The sequence below is a fragment of the Lipotes vexillifer genome, unplaced genomic scaffold (assembly GCF_000442215.2).
Source record: "Lipotes vexillifer unplaced genomic scaffold, Lipotes_vexillifer_v1.1 scaffold80, whole genome shotgun sequence".
Lineage (NCBI taxonomy): Eukaryota > Metazoa > Chordata > Mammalia > Artiodactyla > Lipotidae > Lipotes > Lipotes vexillifer.
In genome coordinates this window covers 840,220-862,250 of record NW_006792432.1, presented here as the reverse complement: position 1 = coordinate 862,250, position 22,031 = coordinate 840,220, and positions in this window count along the sequence as shown.

The following is a 22,031-nucleotide window of genomic DNA, read 5'->3' as shown; positions in this document are numbered from 1 at the left end:
TGCTGAGAACAACTAAAAAGCTATACAATCATAAAATGATATATTCAAAGACATCAGAAACCTGGCAATCTTAATGACTTTGTGCCAAGCAATTAGTTTAAGTACAATTAAAAATAGAACTGATTATAAAGGAAAACATTGATAAAGTATACTTCAGGGAATCCTTTTCAGAAGAATAATAATAAACATTTATAATAAAGAGTTACATTTAGCAGACATAAAATACTGCCAAAACTCAGTTATAAGAACAAAAACAATATCATAACAAGATGGATCAAAGACTTAAATAGAGATGTCAGCAAACAATATATACAAATGGCAAATAAACACATGGGAATATACTCAACATCATTATTTATTAAAGAAATAACAAAACCACACTAAGATACTACCTCATGTCCATAAGAATCTCTAAATTAATAAGACATATTGTAACATTTTTGTGAAGATTTGGAGCAGCTGGAATTCTCATATGTTTCTACTAGGAATATAAATGACATGATCACTTTGGAAGACAGTTCGGCATATTTTTTTTTTTGGCAGATTTTTATATAGTTAAACACTGACCTAGTAATTCCACTTCTAGGTATTTATCCAAGAGAAGTTTTAAAAAAATGAAAATTGTCCAAAGAAAAAGTAGAAAATCCTGAGTGAAATATTAGCAAAACAAATTCAGTGTGTGTAAAAGGACAAGTTAATTCCAGAAATTTCACAACCAAATGTGAATGTTAAAACAATAGAGCTTTGGAAGAAAATATAGAAGTATTTTTCTACTTCATGGCCTTGAAGTAGAAAAATTATTTTTGACACAATACAAAAAGGACTAAAGGAAAACATATTTTAAATTGGAAACTTTTCAAAGTTGGATTATTTCAAGGTAATGACACATTAATAGTGTAGAGAGAACACTGTGTGTGGGGGATGGATATTCTCAATTTGTATATCTTACTAAGAACCCTTATTCAGAGTAACTCCTATAAATATTCTATAAATCAATAAGAAAGGTAGACAACCTAACAACAGTTTAGGCAAAATAACAAACAAGTGTTATACCAAAAAAGATATATGCAAAACACCAGTGAATATATAAAAAATATTTTATTGTTATTAGTCATCAGGGAACTAAAACAATGCAGTGTGATACCACTATCACTCACAAGAATGCTGAAGTAAAAAAGTATGAAAATAATCAAGTTGGCAGGGATATAGAATTGGAACCCTTATGTGTTACTAATGATAGTGTTAGAATATATATGCATTATGTTTTGACGTATGTGGAAGTATATATCTATATATACCCAATAGAAAATTACATATCTGTCAAACAAAAGATATTACAAAAATGTTCATAGCAACATCATTTGTAATATCCCAAACCTGGAAAGTATGCACATTCACAACAAGGGTATAATGGATAGATAAATTGTTGCATATTCAAAAATGGAATTGGAAACTATAGCAATGAGAATGAACACAACTATAAGCAACACTATGGATAAATCTCATAAATGTAATTGGGTGAAAAGATCCAGACACAAAATAATGCATAGTGTAAATTTTTGTATTCATAAAGTTCAAAAACAGGCAGTGCTAATCTGTGGTTTTAGAAGTGAGGGTAGTAGGTACTTTGGGGGTGACAGGAGAAGGACATAATGGAGGTTTCTGAGATGCTTCTAAGTTCTCTTTTTCATCTGAGTGTTAAGACAGGTGCTCTGTACTTTGCGAAAATTTATGTACTTAAGTTTTTTGTGTCTTTCTAGATGTATGTATACTTCAATGAAATTTTAAAAAATGAAATAAGTACTATAATTAATTGGACAAAATTAAATATGTAAAAATCTATGAAGCCATAATAATAAAAGAGAAAGTTTCTTACAACCAACCAAAAACATATTTTTACTATCTGATGTAGCTATTTTATCACATTTTTACCTGTAAAAATTGTTAATTAAAATAAATAAAATATTCTTTCTAGAAGATATTATATTACACATTAACCGAATAGCTTTACTTTATCGGGAAAGCTCTTTACAGAAGAGAGCAGTCCAATAAACATGAAGGTAAGAAAGCTTTAGAAAATCACCATTTTATAGCTATTGGATGAAAAGTTGGTGGGCAAATTTTTCTCAGGGTACAAAAATATTACACCATCCAGAATTTCTAGTCTCAGGGAAGAAAAAATGTACGTTTTCAATGGATGAATAAAGCTATCTCCACCCTCACTTGGTGAATAACTTAGGCATCACTGTGAATGGAAAGACAAAACACTATGTACCTACTACCCATGTGCTGCAGTATCTACTACAAATACACACTACCCATGAAGTATTCTCACCAAAAATGTGTCACTTGAGTCAAATAGAGACTTCAAAAATTTTAGTGTATGGGAAATAAAGGTGTTGAGACTGGCTCTTTGTTTCACCCCTAAATTCATATGTTGAAGCTCTAACCCTTATGTGATGGTATTAGGATGTGGGGTTTAGTGCCCTGATGAGGAGACACCAGAGACCTCTCTCACTCCTTCTGGCATGTGAGGACACAGCAAGAAGACAGCTGGCTGTTTATGAAACACGAAGTGGGTCCTGACCCTCACCAGACACCAAATCTGCCAGTGCCTTGATCTTGGACTTTCCAGCTTCCAGAACTATAAGAAATAAATTTCTGGTTTTTCTAATAAGCCACCCAGTACGTGGTATTTTGTTGTAGCAGCCTGAACTGACTAAGGCAACAGGGGTAAAGAAACAATAATGTGGCAATTTGGGAATTTTAATATGAGATGTGTATCAGGTTATTTTAATGAATAATTGCTTTAATGTTGCAATAATTAATTTTTTAGATGTAATAGGATACTACTTTTAAGTGCTAAAATGTCCTGATTTATTTAGAAAAGCATAATAAAATATTTCATAGTGAAGATTCATAATGTTAATAATTTAATTAAATATTTTAGCAAAAATAGAAGATATAAATATGGAAAAAATTTTGATTTCTAATCGAGGTAATGGGCATGGGGGTGTACATTACATGGTTTCTCTATATTTATGCATAATATTCTAATATATATGTAGAATATATGGTCTAAAGATTTAAGCAAATTTCTAAAAGCCAGTTAATTATTGTATATTATCATATATACATATTCTAGCAAATTATAGATTTTTATATCTTTTCTAATGTTTTGCAGCTGTTGTAGAGTTCATCTTGATTTTTTTAACAGCGAGGTGTGCATACTAAAATTGTTTTCAACATTTCATTATTTATATTTTGGATTTACATATCTGAAGGGATTTTGATACTAGATGGCATTATTAATTACAATTCAGATATACTGTCCATAGTGAAAAAAATGTCTTCATCAGTAGTATGTTATTTTTAATTTATGAATCTACTGTTTTATCATAAATATGTTTGCTTGATATTTCACAAAGCAGCTAAACTTGTGGAAACTGACACTATTTTCTGTTGGACTTCTCATTTGTTTCCATAGCTGTGTGAAAGGGCAATCCTATCATCAATTAGTGACTTGAATAATTTATTGATGAAGTCAATGTATTGGTACAGATAAACTGAAATGTTGCCTAATTGCAGACTGCTTTACTGTTTTTGTTTTAATATATTGGTGGGAGAGTGAAACTGCTTATAGATCTTTTCATTTATTATCATCAAGACTGATGGATAATACCTTAATCCATAATAGTGTCATGCCAAAATGAATTTTGCAAGGTAATAGTACACTTTATTTTATGTTAAACATTAGGAGAATGATTACATGCTTTAATATTGTGGTTAAGGATAATTTCATTAGAAAATATCTTCTTCCTCTCTTGATCTCTGGTGATCCATTGTCTGTGACTTCTCGAGAGTCTCTAATGTGTTTAATTCAGGGAGTTGGATACCATAACTCCAGGTAAAAGAAGAAGGTAGCATGCTTCTGAGGCAGTCTGAAATAAAAACTCAGAAAAAAAAGCTACTTACAGTTATGTTTGCTAAGGTTGGAAATTTTCCCAGACTGTAGGTTTCTTATTCTAGTATTAAACTCTAGCTAAATTCATAGTCCTAGTCATACCTTGGACTTATTTCTAAATTTGGTGTCTGGGAGAAATACTGTGCAAAATGTATTTTGTGTTTTGCATCATTTACTGCATATTTAGTGTGAGAATATAAAGTATTTTCCTTTATATATGTGTGTATATTTGTGTTTTCATCTTCTGTTACTCATTATCTTTCACTGTTTTAGAAGCAAACTAACTAAAAGAAAAAAAAAAAAAAACTTGATCTGCTACATTAACTTACATTGATTCAGTGGTAGCTACAGCCAAGGCTGTTAAAGTGAATAGGTAATTACCCCATTGTGAGTCTTTCCAAAACAAATGCCTGCACACACAGAATAGGCTGATTGGCCCATAAGGCTGATGCTCTGGTTTTCAGAGATCTTAGAAATACTGAGTTCTCTGATTCCTCACTCAATATAGAAGATTTTTAGTGTTTAACTTGGATAAATAATATCATTTGCTTTTCTATTCTATATTATCCAATACCTTCTGTATTAAGGGAGTTTTAGTATTACAAAGAAAAACTAGTGGTTGACTACCGAGGCAAAGCACAAGGTAAGATAGACATAGCTAGCATCTATTGAGCACCTACTGTGTAGGCAAGTGATGCACTGTTTAAAGAAGTTAGCAATACAACAATACTCTGATGTGAAAAATCAGTATCTGCATGTAGCAAGTGAGGTGCCAGAGACCGAAACATTTAAATAAATTGACCTTACATCATTCAGCCAGGACACTCATGCCATGTCATTTTTACTCTTATCCTCTTGCACTCACAAATACTAAACATTAGTATTCAAATAATTTAAACATTATAAGTAAAGGGCCATATGCTATCTTTTAGTTCAGATTGGCATCTATCAAATACCATAATTTTGTCAGTCATTTTGTATCCTAGTTACACAAGAAGAAATACACATTTCTTGCCTAGAGGTGGCTTAGACAGCAGTACAGGGAAAAATAAGTTAACAAATAATTATAGCAGTACTCATACCATAGAAGGTGAATGGCTAGAAAGAGAATCATCTAAGTGAATTTGTCTAGAGTCAGAAAATTATTCAGTGATCTCTAAAGTGAGACTGTTAGTGATGGAAAAGTGTCTGCCAGTTAGAAGAAGGGGGTTCCAGACACTTCCAAGCCATAGCACAGAGCATGAAATCACCTGATGCAGGCATAGAGCAACTAGGAATTTAGTTCTTCTGTAACCCAACTGATGAGAACATGTGGTAAGATATTTTATTGAAATGGCAGGCAGGGTCCCGAAAACTGGGGCTTATCCACAGTATTAAGGAGATCAGACTGCAATCTGCAAGTTAAGAGAACTATTGAAAAATGTCATCATGGTATTGATATATGAAGATTTTCATTTCAGAAACTTAACTCTAACCATGATATGGATGACGGGAAGAGATATCACTAATGGAAGTGAGATCACTGGGGATACTATAAAAGGCCAAGTCATTTTTGATTTTCTTTATGTGTCAACATCATTCGTTGTCCTCTGCATGGCATTTAACACTGTTGTCAAACAACCTTTCTTTTCAAAACAGTTCTCCTTTCTGTTCCTATGATATTAGCTAAGGATCTTTTAAGATGCTAGTTGGAGAGGAAGAGTTGGGAGGTGAGTAAAAGAAGCTAGCACATATAGGATATTTTCAAGGGGCTTGAATAAAGAAGAAAAGATTCAGGGAAAGTTTACAAAGGTTGGGAGAGAGGATAGACATGTTCATACTCTGAGAACTCTTAAGAAAAAGAAATTGTGGAGAGAGAAGGAAAGCACCTCAAAGTAAACTAGGGAATGAGGATAGAAATCACAAAAAAGGTTACAAATTATTTTGTAAATGATCAAATTTTACAAATGATGGTCTATCTTCCATAATGACTTAGCCTAAATCAGTCATTTTGTTTTTCCAGATTCAGGAAGTGGATACATGTTAAAATGAGACCGTGGAAGGAAGCCTGGTGCTCCTCTAAACACTGCTGAGAGCCCTGGAATAACAGGTTTGTGTCTAGCTTTTTGTGAAGAATGAAAACAAAGTCTATAAGCAATGCTTATATAAAAAGAGAAAGGGCTACTTCAGTACTCAATGTTTGTGAAAAATACTTTGTAATCTCTGGCATACAAATCCTATGCATTCAAGTAGTACGCCAGAGAAATTAATAGCATACATGCCACATACCTACTTGCAGAATTTGTGAAGTTAATGGGGCATATTGTAAGCTTACTATTCAGTTCAAATATTTTGAATTTTTTTTTATTGTTAACTGATGGGATCTAGGAGAGATAACCTAGCAAAGTTTGGTGTAATTATAAATGTACGAGCTAGTATTTCTTGCAAAGATTTTGAGAGGGTCTTTCTTACAGATATTATCTTTTCAAGGTTTTAAAAAAACAATTTAGGAAAATATTTCTTAGCCTTCCTTTCCAAAGGAATTTCTAAAATCTATGTTTTATTACTTCTTTTGGTTGATGCTATCTATTTTTTTTGTTTTAAATGTGTATTGAATTGTTCCAATGTGTCAGGTACAAGCTAGGTGATTTGGATGAATCATTTACTTAATCCTCACATCAGCATTATGTGAGGTATTATGCAAGTAGGTCAAGTTATTGATTAGGATCTTGCAGTTAATAGGTGATGTATCTTAGAAGATTACTATTTTTGATAATTCTTGCTTTATGAGTGACTTGTCTTTTTCAATATAGCGAGATTAGACTTAATAATTTCATTGTTTTACGTATTCAGTCAACATATTTTTACTGAGTGCCTACTATGAGCCAAGCAGCATGCTAAATTCTGGTATTTAGTGGTGAGATGTGCACATATGGTCACTCTGTGAAGCAGCAATAATTATGCCACACTTACACTGACTCATGTGTAGCATAAGCCAAATACAAATTCCAGGACTGATGTAGCAATTGTTATCACAGATGTAGATGTGTTCATGGGGGTGAAAGAGTAAAGGTGCAGTGGACATTTTTGTCTTTAGGAATGAGAGTGTTCATTATACCTGTAGAATGGAATTCCCTGGGTTATTTATGAAAATATGTCCATTTATAGTAATTATCACTTTCCCCCCAAGGCACTTTTAGCAATAGGTGACACTTGGGAGCTGAGCATGTTGGTAAAATTGGGGGCAGGGCTCAAATATATGTATACATTACTGAGCTCTCTGGGAATAGTAAATTCCAGAGAGCCAGCTGCTGGTTTTCTTTCTGACTACGTGCTTGCGTCTGTTGTAAACAATAGTATGTAGAAAGAAGAGGGGACAAAAACTACCGGATAGCCATAAACCCACTGGAAATTTTATAAGACCATGTGTTTGTGTGTGTGTGTGTGTGTGTGTGTGTGTGTGTGTGTGTATGGGAAGAGAAAATGTCATAAAGGAGTCTAACTTCAAGAGTGAAAAGTAATTAAGTGCTTCTGTACGGCATATGAGGAGGCATTCTGAGTAAAAATCAGAGGTCAGGGATGCGTATGTGAATTCTACAACTTACTGGCAGTAGACTTCGAACTTCACTTAAATCATTTAAACATTCCTTAGGGACAACACAATCTACCCTCCAAATTAAGAGTTTGAGGGAAGGGACTTCCCTGGTGGTTCAATTGGGTAAGACTCCACACTCCCAATACAGGAGGCCCAGGTTCAATCCCTGGTCGGGAAACTAGATCCTGCATGCATGCAGCAACTAAGAGTTTGCATGCCACAACTAAAAGATCCCTCATGCCGCAACGAAGATCCTGTGGGCCACAACTAAGATCCAGCACAGCCTAAATAAATAAATAAAATTTTTTTTAAGTTTATTTAAAAAAAGGAGTATGAGGGAAACCTAAGCGAAACAAAATGTGAAATTTGTGTATTAGAGTTCTTTACATAGACCATAAAGAAGTTATACTAGAGACAGTGGTGGTTCCCAAATAGTCCATCCACACTTGCCAACATTTTGCAGGTAAAGGTGATTAGCTCTAGTCATTTGGCTTTGGGTAGAAGTGATATGTGTCATTCAGAGGCAGTAATGTGAAGAGACCGTTCATAACCATCCAGTTATCTATCTCCCTTTCATAGCTCCTGATGGATTTTGTTTTGAGTATAAGGTATGAGAGAAAAGGGATGATTACAAGGTGCATGCCCTGACAAATTACAAGAATGGATTTTCTAACAATTAAGATGAAGAACTGTGCATGGCACAGATTTAGAGGCAGTTTTGGGGAATTAAAGTTTGAGATGGCAATTCATATCCAAGTGAAAATGTCATGAAGTACATTGGCTTTATCAGTATCATCTTGCAGAGAATTCTGGACAGGAGCTATAAACATGGGAGTTGGCATATAGTTAGTATCTAAGTCTATGAGACTGAGATTACCTAAGGATAATATATAAATATGGAAGAGGAATAGGGACAGAGCACTAGGTCACTCCAACGTTACAAGGTTGGATAGAAGAGGAAGAATTAGCAAAGGGGACTGAGAAAACAACTATAAAGATAAAAGAAATCTCATAAATGTGTGATGTGCTAAAAGTCAAGCAAGAAAGTAGGCCAAATAAATAGGGAGTCACCAGCTCTGTCAAATGGTGCTGATTGATACCTCGATGAAAATAAAGAGTAAGAAAATTGACCGTTAAGTTAGCAAGATGAGGTTCCCATTATGTATTGTGGTATAGCAACCCATCCTAAAATTCAAGGCTTAAAACATGAATTTATTATTATGTCTTCTGGTTCTATGTGTTGACTTGTGTTAGTTGGGTGATTCCCACTTGGGGTCCCTCAATCAGTTGCAATTTGATATCCGTGCAGCTCTAGTCATCTGAAAGCCCTAATGGTCTGAATGTCCCTGATGGATCACTCACATGGCTAGTGGTTGATGCTGACAGCTTGATGCTCAGGTTGAGCTGTGTGGTAGGCAGGAAAGTAACCTCCCAAAGATGAACGAGTTCTAATCCCATAACCTGGGAATTAACTATGATATATGGTAAAGGAAAATCAAGGCAGCCAATGGAATTAAGGTTGCTAATCACCTGATCTTAAGATAGGGAAATTTTCCTGGATTATCCCACTGAAATCAATGTAATCACAAGGGTCCTTAAATATAGAAGAGGAAGGTAGAAGACTCAGTGTGAAGTGAAGCGATGTGTGGAAGACTCAACACTCATTACTGGCTTTGCAGGTTGAAGAAGGGGTCCACCAGGCAAGGAATGCAAGTGACCTCTAGAAACTTGCAAAGGCAAGAAAATGGATTCTCTCCTTGAGTCTCCAGAAGAAAATGTAGCCCTGCCAACACTTTGATTTTAGCTCAGGCCAATAACTTTCAGGCAGACCTGAAAGATAATTATTTTGTCTGAAGATTCTAAGTTTGTGGTAATTTATTACGACAGTAATAGGAAACTAATACTGGCTGCCAAGAGGAACACATATCTGTCACCTCCCCATCTGGCTTAGGTGCCTTTGATCATGAAGGCTGTTTCCAGAGGCAGCATCCTAAGAAAAAGTTATCCAAGAGATTCAGGCAGAAGCTGCAAACCTTCTTACAGTACAATCTCAGATGTCTCCAAATGTCACTTTTGCAACACACTGTTGATGAACTAGTTAACTAAGATGAGCCCAGATTCAGGGGTAGTTGAGGTAGACTACACCTGTTACTGTGAGGGGAAGCATGCTTATACAGGAAACAAGGAATTGATGGCAGACATCTTGAAGAATACCTATCAGAGTGGATGAAAAATGAGAACAATATCACTGTTCTCATTGGGGGAATGAAAGCCTGTTGGGAGTGAGTTTAAGAGAGAATCAGAGGAGATAAATGGGACAAGTTTAGATTACTTTGAGAAAGCTTATGTAAAGAAGAGCAAAAAGTAAGTCCACAGTGGGAAGAGAAACAGCATCAAAGAAAACAAATGGATTAGAGAAGAAAATCATGTTTCTATGCTGATTATAGTAATTTGGTAAAGAGCCAAATTTTATTATAATTTTCATTTATATGTATATGCATGTCACAATATTACAAAATTATTACCAGTACACACCATGTAAGAGTGCTCAAATATATTTGGAGGGAATCCAGTCATAGTTTTGGTTCCAGGGAAGCAGATCTTGAGGCAAATGTTTTTGTGTTAATATTTAAGATATGTACTAGGGACTGACTTGTGTCCAGCCAGAGTTCATATGCTGAAGCTTTAACCCCCATGTGACTATATTGGAAATAGGGTCTTTAAGGAGGTGACTAAAGTTAAGTGAAGTCATAAAAGTGGAGTCCTGATCTGATGGATCTGGTACCCTTATTAGAAGAGGAAGATACACCAGAACTCTCTCTCCACCATGTAAGGACACAATGTGAAGGCAGATGTTTGTAAGCCAGAAACAAAGCTCTCACTAGAATCTGACCCTGCTGGCCCCTGATCTTTGACTTCCAGGTTCCAAAACTGAGAGAAAATAAATTTCTATTGCTTGGGTGACCCAGTCTATGTTATTTTATTATGGCAGCCTAAGCTGACTAATACAGTACGCAAACCCAGAGATGCAGGAGTAAAGGAAAGGGAAAATGAGTTAGGGAGAGAGAGGAAAAAGAAATAGGAAGAACCATTACTAAGCTGGCCACTGAATATTTTAAGCATAACTGATTGACTATATCTTTAAAAAATTTGTGAAATATCTTTTTTAATTCCTACAGGTACACAGTAAAATAGAAAACTCAGAACTTACTATAATTCACTTAGACAATCTGGATAACTAAGGCCAATGTATAATTACATTTTCTTTTTAACGTGTGTAATGCCCCAATCTAATTTTTTGGAGTATATGAAAATGGACCTTAAGACTGAACTTCTCCCAATGTATAAACTCCCTAATAAAAATAAATTATATTTATATTTATTACATTTTTCAAAGTAACAAAATGTGCCCCTCTTCCAGCCACCAGAGATCTTTTCCGCCTCCCCATGTGTATTTTTGGTTGTTTTTAAGATACTCCTTGAATGATGCCTTCCCATAAATTTGAGTAGGTAAACAAATTTAAACAGCACCTTCAGCAATGATAAAAATAACTTATATGTACACATTTTCTTTCTTTAAGTCCAAAATTTAATAAGCATAAACATAACCTGTTCTGTTGAACACTCTTGCTACTTATGTTAATAGCAGTACTTATAACATTAAACATACTTGTAGCTGTCCTCTTTTCACTTCTCTAGGGAAAAAAAATAAGAATGGATTATTCAAATGATTTAAATCCCTCTGAGACCTGGGTCTTACAGCAATACCATAAATTGTGTTTTCCCTCCAAGGTTACTTGTGATGTTGGCCTTGATTTAAAAACCAAGATCCTGTGGGAAATGGCAATGATATTGAATTCTGACAAATTGAACTGGTCTCAAGGTATTGAAGGATGACTAATAAATCTGCAACCTGATCCAGAAAATATTCTATACAAGATATTTTTTCTTCTTGAAACATACGTGTCACCTTTAAGTGTTAATACCACTAGCTGTTTGGTTTAGTTAAATTGTGTGTTTGGGAGTGATTTCATTCTTGTAATGATCAACACCCACCTGTCTATGACAATAGCCTTGGATAAAGATACAAAGGAGTATTATTTTGTTTTTTTTTTTTTTTACATGCAGTGTAGCATTTTATGTCTAATGTCATTTATTTTAATTCTTGCATCTCCGAGCAAGACCTGGCAAGGTACTCTTTAGTACTGTATTTTCTGTAGTTGGTCATGCCATGAAAGGGGTTTTGCATAAGACCATTCCAGTAATATGACTTAAAATTTGTCATTTTACTAGTGTACATCAAAATACATAAACACTTTTACTGATACGAGAAAGAATGAGGTGACATGTCTAAAACAAAATATACATTTTTAGAAATTCAATGAAGAGAGTCAAAGATGGAATTATGGTTTGAATATAAATCTCTTAACCCAGTATTTGACAAGGCTTTTTAGAGGTCTATTTTTAAATATTATTATCAGTCAGGTTATTTGCATGAATTATTTCTTCTCAAAAACATTCTAAACTCATCTCAGAAATTTTATCACTTTTATTTATTAATATATTGTTATATTTGTAGATATTGGAGATGTAAATAGCTTATTCACCAGGTCTGAAAAAGACCTTGTTATCCAGCTCAGATGCCTTCCTTCTCACAAACGCCACCCTATTGCTTCATCCCACGTGAATCTCTCTTTTAGAGATTTCACCCTTTAACTGCGCAATTACACTTTTATTTTATTCAGTCCTAATTTCATTTTGCATCATATAAATCGTTTTAAGAGTAGACAGTGAGTTCCATATATCATGTCTAATGTTTCTTTAACATCATGTTCTATCTTCTTGGGGAAGTTTTTCTTGACCACATTAATTTATATTATTTGTTTACTTTCTCAAAATCATGTAGTGTTTGATATTAGTATGATCCTTTACATGTCCCATATTATTAATATTGTAAATTTATTTTTCAGATATGCATATTTTAGTCATACACTTCTTTTGAAAGTCAGATGAGGGTAGGCTTACATGTTGAATAGAAAGAACATGTGGCTCAAAGGCTATTGAGATGACTCTATTGAATAGGTTATATTTGCTATGTGTATACTTTGATTAAAAATTGTATTATGGGGCTTCCCTGGTGGCGCAATGGTTGAGAGTCCGCTTGCCGATGCAGGGGACACGGGTTCATCCTCCGGTCCGGGAGGATCCCACATGCCGCGGAGCGGCTGGGCCCGTGAGCCATGGCCGCTGAGCCTGCGCTTCCGGAGCCTGTGCTCCACAACAGGAGAGGCCACAACAGTGAGGGGCCCGCGTACCGCAAAAAAAAAAAAAAAAAAAAAAAAAATCGTATTGTGATATAAATTATAACTATGCTACTGCTTCAAAACATTTTATCTTCTACTAAAATATTTTTATATTAAGCTGTTGAATTCATACAATAAATTAATGTCTCAAATTATAAAATTTTATGTCATGAATAATTATAATAAAATAAGAAAAAATAACCCATAACTGAATCAAAGATTTTAAAATAAATCATTTTAAATTTACAAGGAAAAAAGACACAAATAACAAATATCTAACACTAGGTGATTGGTTAAATTGGGTGTGTAGTGTGTGCTTGTGATGGGAGTACTATGAAATTACTACAAACTAAGAACATGCAATGAATTTGGAAGATTTTTATCCAAGAGCTATTAAACTAAAAAAGTAGATATTTTAAAGTAAAGAAAGGAAGAAGTAGGGGGATAACAGTTCTCTTTTGCCTAAAACAAAGGAGTGTCCCAGGATAGGGAACTACTAGTGCTAAAACCAGGAAAGTTTCAGGCAAACTAGAATGGGTGAATCACCTTATAAGAGATCTGCTTTAAATCTATGTTTGTGAATGTGATTTACTCTCACATATGTACACACAGAAACACAGTATTTTTATATAACCCATACATACCCTTAATATACATGTATTATATACACACACTTACTATGAAAGATTTAAAAAATGGATGTCTGGAAGAAAATATGCCAGAATGTATGTATATATGTATGTGTGTGTATATGTCTGTACATACATACATGCATACATACATATACCCAAATGTAAATTCTCCATTGAAAGGTAGGTATATTCATCAACACTGCTGTGTAACAGCAATCTCAGAATCTCAAAAGTTTATAATAAGAGAAGATATTTATTTCAGGCTCAAAAAGAGTCCAGCTGGAACTTGGCTAGATCTGGCTTGGGTTGTATGAGCATTTGTACAGGTCTGTTTTGCATGTCACTCAGTCTAGAAACCAGGCTGAAGGAGGAGGGCCTGCATGAGGTATGACCATGCCATGGTGGACATCAGGAATACAAGAGAGTAAACTTCTGAAAGTGTTTTCTCTGGACTGACAATTCTGCCCACATTCCAGAGGCGAAGGGAAATCCATGACCAAGCCCAAACTCAGTGCGACAGGAGGTATACTCTACTCTAAGGAGAAATGGAGTAAAAAATTTCTGAGAAGTAGTCTAATATGCCAGTGTGGGATTTTGAATAATGTTTATTTTTTCAATTATATATGTTTCCAATTTTCTAAACTAAAGATGTATTACTTTAATAATCAGAAAAATACATAATTTAAAACTAATAAAAAAACCCTGAAGTCTCATTAAAAATTTCCTACTCAGCATAGTAGACAAATAGTACCTATTCTTGTCTGTACAGAAAAATGTTTTTCTATTATACTTTTATGCAAATAAAAGAGATGACTCTATATAACTTAAGGTGTGGAAAACTGATGATAAAAATTAAATGGTCCCAGAAACAGCATCTGAATTTGGAAGGAAGCTGTAATAATTTATACAGAGATGGGCAGATATATGTCCCAAGGATGTGGCTGTTTGTTAGTTTTAAGGTCCTTATTTAAGGTAAGAGACAGAGAACAGCATGGGAAGATTTTCATTCATAGCAGAGAGGAAATCTTTATTTCTTTGTCTTATGATTCTCTGGAGAAAGTATCCAGACTAACTCTGATGATTTAAACCTCTTTAGTAGCAGCAAGTATCACTGGTTTAAAGATTCATCCCTGCTTAAAAAGATGGGTTATCCTAATCCATTCCCAAGCAACTCAGCCACTATAAAGAATAATATATTTTGGGGGGGGTGGCGGACAGTCATAAAGGAATTCTTATGGCACCCAAAGTGCCACTTCTACCCACCCACTCATTTGTAATTGTTAGGCAGACGATAATAAAGAATTTGGCCCTGACAGAACATTTTAGCAATTAAACTTCTAATGTGTCAGGCTGCCAGCTGTAGAAATGGGCTTCTTGGCTTCCATTTTTTTAGTTACTTATAACAATTTGTTTGATTACTGAACCATAAAACAGACAAAACTAATTAAGAGATGAGATGCTAGGCCAGTAGTGCTGGTGCATATTAGTCATGACCACCTGTGGTGGTCTCTCCAGCTCACTTTAGCAAAGGCACTGGGATTGCCACAGCAACAGAGATCTAAACAGGGTGCCTGTGTGCAAGACAGAAACCTCTGCATCCATCCAGCAGACCCCCTTCTGCCTGTTTCGTGAGGTAATGCATGGAATACATGCATGGTTTATCCTTCAGGAAATCCTAAAAGGTGTTGTTCCTATTTACTTCCCGAGAATACGGAAAGAGAAATTAAAAGGATAACTATTATATACAGTGAGTCTACTTTGACATATTTTTACCTATAAAAATAAAAACATTCAAGTTTGTTTTCTGGTACATGCATTCATTAATTCATCAAAAAAAGGACCAGCTACAAGTCACATATTAATTTCTGTGCAAGGAATGCATTTAAAAAACTTTTTTAAACCAACAAAAGCAAAATTTACATATAACTGTGCCGAATAAATTTTTTTTTTTTTTTTTGCTGTACGCGGGCCTCTCACTATTGTGGCCTCTCCCGTTGTGGAGCACAGGCTCCGGACGCACAGGCTCAGCGGCCATGGCTCACGGGCCCAGCCGGTCCGCGGCATGTGGGATCTTCCCGGACCGGGGCACGAACCTGCGACCCCTGCATCGGCAGGCGGACTCTCATCCACTGCGCCACCAGGGAAGCCCATGCCGAGTAAATTTTATGTGCATTGGCCTGAGTCTAACTGAATCACTGTGAGACAGGTCAAAAAAAAAAACAAAAGCAGGTGTTAGTATTAAAGTTATTGCATCAGTGAGGACACAAAAGCAGTTTTTAAATGAAAGAAAAGAGAAATTAAATTCAAGAGCTGGTTTTTGAAAAGATCTGTAAAATTGTTAAATTCTAGCAAGACTGATAAGGAAAAATAATAGAGATGAACCAAAATATCCATAACAATTATGAGAAGGGTAATTGATTTACAGATGTTAAAGTTATAATAATACTTTTATTTACTTCATGGCATAAACATGGCAATTTTAATGAAATAGCAAAATCCTTAAATGATACAAACTGATCAGTTTTACTCAAGAAGAATTAAAATGCTAAAATAGTCAATATTTATTGAGAAAGTTGAATTTGTATTTAAAATCTTTCACCAAACAAAAACAAACAAAAAAGCACCTCAGGCTCAAATGGCTTCACAGGTACTTCTTCCAAACATTTTAAGAAGAAAAAATACCACAATCCATAAGTCCTTCCAAAAAATGGAAGGGAAAAAACAATTCCAAACTCATTGTATGAGGTCAGTAAAAACCTATGATCAAAGCACATCTAAAGAAAAATAAAGATCAATCCTTTATTGTGTATAGCATATTTTTTAATTGAATGTTAGATATCATGTGAACAGTAGATACTGAGATAATTTGTGTTTATTCCTGGAAATGAGCCTGGTTCTTCTTTTGTCAGAATGTTGGTTTAAAGCGGTGGTCCCCAACCTTTTTGGCACCAGGGACTGGTTTCATGCAAGACAATTTTTCCATGGACAGCGCCGGTGGGTGCGGGGAATGGTTCAGGTGTTAATGCGAATGTGAGCGATCGCGGGGATGGTAATGTGAACGATGGTTCAGGTGGTAACGCGAGCTATGGGGAGCGGCAGATGAAGCTTCACTCACTAGCCAGCCGCTCACCTTCTGCTGTGCGGCCTGGTTCCTAATAGGCCGTGGACCGCTACCAGTTCATGGCCCGGGGGCTGGGGACCCCTGGTTTAAAGCGTTGACTCATCTGGTCAAGAGTTGAGCTGAGCATGGGTTTCATGGTTGCTATTTTTACCCTTAGTGCACAACAGAATTCAACTTGCTCAAATGATTCCTTGTGTTTAGAGTGGGAGCTAAGGGACCAGAGGGTTTTTTCAATGTTCCTGCTCCAACCTCAGTTTTCAGCCATCTTTGCCCAACTGTAACACAGACAGTCTCTCTTTAGAGGGGACTCTTGCTTCTTCTCCAGGGAAGAATATTATTGCTTGTTACTGCTTACTGGGCTGCTAGACAGACAACAGAAGCTGTTCTCTTTTGCCCTGGTCCAGTATCAGTCTTAGTTTGACCCTGTACACCTGGGCTTTATGGCTTTCTCACCATTCCTACACCTCCTCCCCATGATAGCAAATCTCTATATTTTACCTGTAGTGGGTCCCTTATGGGAGAGATTTTCCTTCTACAGTGCTGAGACTCTATTGACATAGGATGCTGTGTAGAACTCTTCCTGCCATTCCCCCAGGGGAACAGGTTTGTTTCTACTCCCCTTCCCACAGCAATAATGGGTATCTACCTGTGCCTTGAGAGTGACAGAACTTGCTGTCCTTCCACAAACATTTTAAGGTTTTAATTTTGTATGAGAGCAGAGTCCAGGGAGGACCCTTCATGGCTTTCCTACTGTGATAGATGATTCCTTCCTGTGTGCCTGTACCACCATGGGAGGCTTTCCCCAGTCTCCTGGACTTGCACAAGCTTTCTTGTGAGCATTCAGTGGAGGTCCATGGAAAACAGCCACGAAGTGAGTGAAAATTTCCTGTGCCTGAGGTACCCAAAGATTCTAGGCTGTTGAGCTAGCGTGCAAGCATCTTGTAACAATGTGATAAAATTCTAATTTCCTCTTACCTGCTGGAGCTACACTTTCTTCCCATGTATTCTGGCTCTCCTGCTCAGACTTCTCTGGCCTGGGAGTTTAAACTCAGCTCTTCAATGGAAAAAAAACATAATAATTTTGTATTTTATATAGTTTATTTTTCTGTTATTAGAGTAGGAGTGATGCACTTTTCCAGCTTTATATATCGTAGGTGAGAGTGGAACCCCATCATATTAGTCATATATCCTTTATTTCTCTAAACGTATGAAACAAACATTTTTAATTCTAGTATATGCCATCTTTGTGGGTCTTTTTCTACAGGGAGTTCCCACCACCACACCCCCCGACCCAGGATAATTTTTATTCATGGTGGTTTCATTTCTTTAGCACTTATTTTTTAATTGTAAACTTAAGTTATTTGGAACTTAGTCTGTGGGACTATTTAAATGTTTTTTGTGTTTCAGTTGCATTCCTTCTAATGTAATTTACATTACTTCTAACAGGTAACTTTTTTATTAATAAGTTATTGTTTAAGGAAATATGAACTAATTATTTTTCTTATTAACAAATCACAACCTAAAATTCAGCCAGGATTAATATCTGAACTGTGACTTGAATTTTTTTCTTGATGTGAGAAAAAATACCATCCAAACCTGAACCAAACTGTCATCTTGTGCTTTAGCTTATATCTACAAATATCAAGCTTGAGGACTTTAAAAAAAAAAAAATCATAGGAATGCTGTGTTTAGTGCGTGAGTCTCTTTGAGCAAGATATAAAAATATTCTATAAACTTAAGTTGTTCTATAGCAAAAACGATTGACAACTTAGATACCCAGGCCTAAAAACAAGACATTTAAGAAACTCTGATAAGATTAGTGAATATAGCCAAGGGGAAAACCATTAAATGACAGAATGTTACCTTTGGATGATTCATTTGTTAGTATGGTGGTGGATATCTGTCAAGTAAGACTGTCCATTATTCCTTGGAGCTTTGCTTTTTCTTTTCCCAAACTCACTTTCGTTTCTTTTTATGCTACCATATGACCCAGCAATCCCACTATTGGGCATATACCCTGAGAAAACCATAACTCAAAAAGACACATGTACCACAATGTTCATTGCAGCACTATTTACAATAGCCAGGACATGGAAGCAACATAAGTGTCCATCGACAGATGAATGGATAAAGAAGATGTGGCACATATATACAATGGAATATTACTTGGCCATAAAAATAAACGAAATTGAGTTATTTGTAGTGAGGTGGATGGACCTAGAGTCTGTCATACAGAGTGAAGTAAGTCAGAAAGAGAAAAACAAATACCATATGCCAACACATATATATGGAATCTAAAAAAACAAAAAAAATGGTTCTGATGAACCTAGGGGCAGGACAGGAATAAAGGCGCAGACATAGAGAATGGACTTGAGGACACAGGGAGGGGGAAGTGTAAACTGTGACGAAGTGAGAGAGTAGCATTGACATATATACACTACCAAAGGTTTGACTACTTTTAATGCATAGATATATACAGATGCATTTGGTTCTTAGTCTCTGACTTTTGCAATTTTATTTAGATGCTGGACTGTTCCAGTAATTATTTTAAACTGGAAAAAAAACCCTTCTGCTTTCTTGTTAATGATGTTCTTAGTAAACTGAAAAATGAACTAGTATTATGAGTGTTTATATGGATATTTCACATCTCTTTTACTGCAATGCTTGGTTTATTTTTAGATGAATACTACCATTTGGAATAACTTCAAAACATAATTAAGGGGCCTCCCTGGTGGCGCAGTGGTTGAGAGTCCGCCTGCCGATGCAGGGGATACGGGTTCGTGTCCCGGTCCGGGAGGATCCCGCATGACGCGGAGCGGCTGGGCCCGTGGGCCATGGTCGCTGAGCTTGCGTGTCCGGCAACGGGAGAGGCCACGACAGTGAGAGGCCCACATATCGCAAAAAAAAAAAAACAAAACATAATTAAGAACTGTGATAATGCTTGATCTGGCATCCCAAACTATTCCTGACTGTCTCCTTTTCTGAGTTAGAATATACTAATGGAATAGAACATATATATACTGAATGACAGCAGTTGAAAATAAGCACAAAACAGAAAAAGAAAAATAACTGACCTCTATCCAGTGAAAATAACTTGAATTAAAATGCCAAATAATTGTGCAATAACAAGACTTGGAAATATGGTTATGCAGACTGGCCTATGCCCTTAATGTTACAGAATTTTGAATGAGCAATGTGATAGACAGACTATTTAAAAATATTACAGGGGATTTAATGTCATCATCAGGCAAACAAAAAAACTGGTTAATGTAATATCTAAAGGAGGAGGTTTTCTTTAAAAATGATTCAGATTTTTAAAAAGCCCCTGAAAGGCAGAAGTAAGAAAGGCAAGTTAAGGTTCTGGTATTAATGGATAGCATGGTGTCATCTTCTTACAGTAACTTACCCTACATAATTCAGATATATTCCTGTATACTTCATATTTTTAATATTTGCTTTGTCAGCTCTTTAGACCAAAGGAATTAAATCAGAAACATTAAACCTGTAGCAGTGTTTGGGCAGTCTCGGTACTCTCTTGTACCTGGATGTAGCCCAGAAACCATTTGTCAGATCACATTTCTTGATTTGGGATTTGGGAAATACAATCATCATAACCACATAAGTTATTTGCCTTTTCTGTTTTTAAATAATATAATAAGAAGCAGTTAACACCAAATAATTTTGACACCATTTTAATAATACAAAAAATCTTTTGAGGTCACAATGTCATTCTGAGGAAAACAGCTATTACAGTGTACATGTGCAATAGGACTGGCCAGTTGATGAAGAATTATAATTGACAGAATATAAAGTAAACAAGATGCAACTTGTTTTAGTGTTTTTAGCTATTATCTGATAGACTTAATTGTTAGAGAATTAAACAGAGCACCTCAAAAACTAATTCATGTTTATTCAGGAAATCAAAATTTGTTTCTTCAGCACAAACCAATGAAAGAGGATTAGCAGTTTTAGAAGAGAGAAGAAGCAATTTATGGAAATTATGCCAATGGATTCAATGTATTTATTAAACTTAGTGGAGTGAGAACAAAAAGTAATTTTGTTGTTTTCACATTTGTTCTCTTTGAACACATTCTGAAGTCTTGTCCTTTCCTACTCCTGAATAAAATCTTGGTCAGATCCCATAGCATTCTCTATGATTTACAGGTATTGAAGAGTACTCTAATTTTCTAAGGTATCAAAAAGTCCAGTCTAATCTAAGACATATTTATCCATGTCATTCAAAACTTCTCCACTCTCTTCACCTCTCTTTCCTCCCAACCCTACAGCATCCACAGTCAGAATCCACCTGGGGCCTGAAGCTCAGAGCGGGGAAGGGGAGGAGAAGTTCACTTCATTCCTTTTTCCCAGACACATGCATCCTTCACCTGATGCTACTGCAATTCTCCACTCTGGGATTGTGTCTGAGGAGAAGGGCAGGGGAGAGTCAGATGAGAAAAATCAAGCCTTACAACGTTCATGCAGCTGTAAACCAGTGTTGGTATCTATCCTTTTCGGTAGATTTCCAAACACTGTTTTTTTCCATTCACAAAGTGTTCTTCCACCTCTCCCCCTTTTTTTTCTCCCTCTTTCATTTTTTCCTTTTTTAGAGACCCTTATATAATGGAATATTTCATCTCAGGTCCCTAGTTTCAGGTGAAGCTTCATCCAGGTGATGGTTTAGCACTACCCTGTCAGCTCCTTATACCTAAGGATATACTTTTATTTAAGGCTATTTTATTCAGATGATGCTCCACTATCCCTCAATACTTTGTAAATTAGAAAGAAGGGTCTCTTGAGTGATTATAAGAGCTTCCAGAAATGTCATTGGGCGAGACTGTGGGTGAGTCCTGGGAAATACAACCTTCACCACAGTTAGTTGTGGGGTGTAAATGAAGTCCTGGCCAACTGGCAGGTATATGATTGGCGGAATGAGCTGCTCCATGCTTTCTGCTTTGAATTTCAGCATGGCCTGTGTCCAGCTCTCAGGATGATCAAAGCAGAACACTTCTGTGGGATTAACTATGTGTCTTCAGCTGATCCAAGCCCAGGGCATGGAGGGGAGAGTGGGAGCTTCGTCAGCACAAGCTCCAGACATCCAAGTTCAGGGAAGAACCTGGGCCAGACTCATGGCAAGTGAAATAGACACTAGACAGGTAGAAGACACAGAGCAAGTGGTGTAAGGTGAAGGCCAGCAAAGCTGAGGTATCCCGCACAGCTGCAGACCCGGCTTTCAGTTTCTTTAACATGTCAAGCTCAGTACCACCAAAGACCATTGTCCTTGCTGTTCTTTCTGCCATGGAATGTTCTCTCTTCTCTAGATGGTTCCTGTGGCTGGCTTGTGTTCATCCTTTAAATTGCACGTCAGATGTCACCTCCTGTAAGACAACTTATCTAAAGTAGCCACCCTCCTCCACTTCTGTCACATCATCCTGTTTAT